This window comes from Teleopsis dalmanni, chromosome 2 (genome assembly GCF_002237135.1).
Source record: "Teleopsis dalmanni isolate 2A chromosome 2, ASM223713v2, whole genome shotgun sequence".
Classification (NCBI taxonomy): domain Eukaryota; kingdom Metazoa; phylum Arthropoda; class Insecta; order Diptera; family Diopsidae; genus Teleopsis; species Teleopsis dalmanni.
The window spans coordinates 193,923,597-193,924,516 of NC_051847.1; positions in this window are offsets into that span (position 1 = coordinate 193,923,597).

Consider the following 920-nt stretch of genomic DNA (forward strand, 5'->3'; position numbering starts at 1 on the left):
AATAATTAAATACAAGAATTATTTCCAAGACCACTGATGATGGGTATTTGGCAATACTCGAAACAGCTTTAATTAAAATAATATAAATTGAATTTTTGTTGTTGTAGTTCACTACTGTTCGAAAAATCTCTTTATAAATTAATTTTAATTAATTCTACTTTAAAAGTTTACAAATTTTCATTGTCTGTGCTCTTTGGTTGTGCATTGTTGGTCCATTTATAACTTCTGGACTACTTCATAGACTTGTGTGATTGAAACGGTGTTTTAAGTTTAAAAGTTCTAAGCGTGGTACTACAAGGCTACCAATTATATATGGATTATTAAAAGCTATAAATATTTCCAGAGACCAATGATGAATGCTTGAAACAGTTGTATTGTCAGTGAAAACAATTTAATTAATTAAAAATAAGTATGAAAGTCTTGTTGTTTTACTTTCTTACTTTTAACCTCTTGCGACTGTTTTTGTTCAATAATATTTTATTTATCAATTTCATTTATTATTATTTTCGGATTAAAACGAATACAATTTAGACGTAATGTCTTGAGAATATGAATGCATAAAAGTTTTACATATTTGCAATGATAAAATAAATGAAATAACTTAAGAGTTTTGCATTAATATTTTTATAATAAAATTTTTTATTGGAACTTTGCGTGTAAATGCAATATGGTTTAATTTGGTAGTAAAGCGTTGGATTTTATATGGATTTATAGACCATAGGGAAGTGTCATTTAAGGAATGTAGTAGCATTTATGTGGGTTTTGCAATCCATTTTATTGCTACCGGAATCAGGTTAATGTCGCGTCATTTGAGAGGAAATTGAAATCACGCGACAAGAAAAATTGCTTTCATTTTGTTTACAATTTCCGTGGTGTTTAAATGGTATGACCTGCGATAAAAAATTAATAATTCCTTGGCT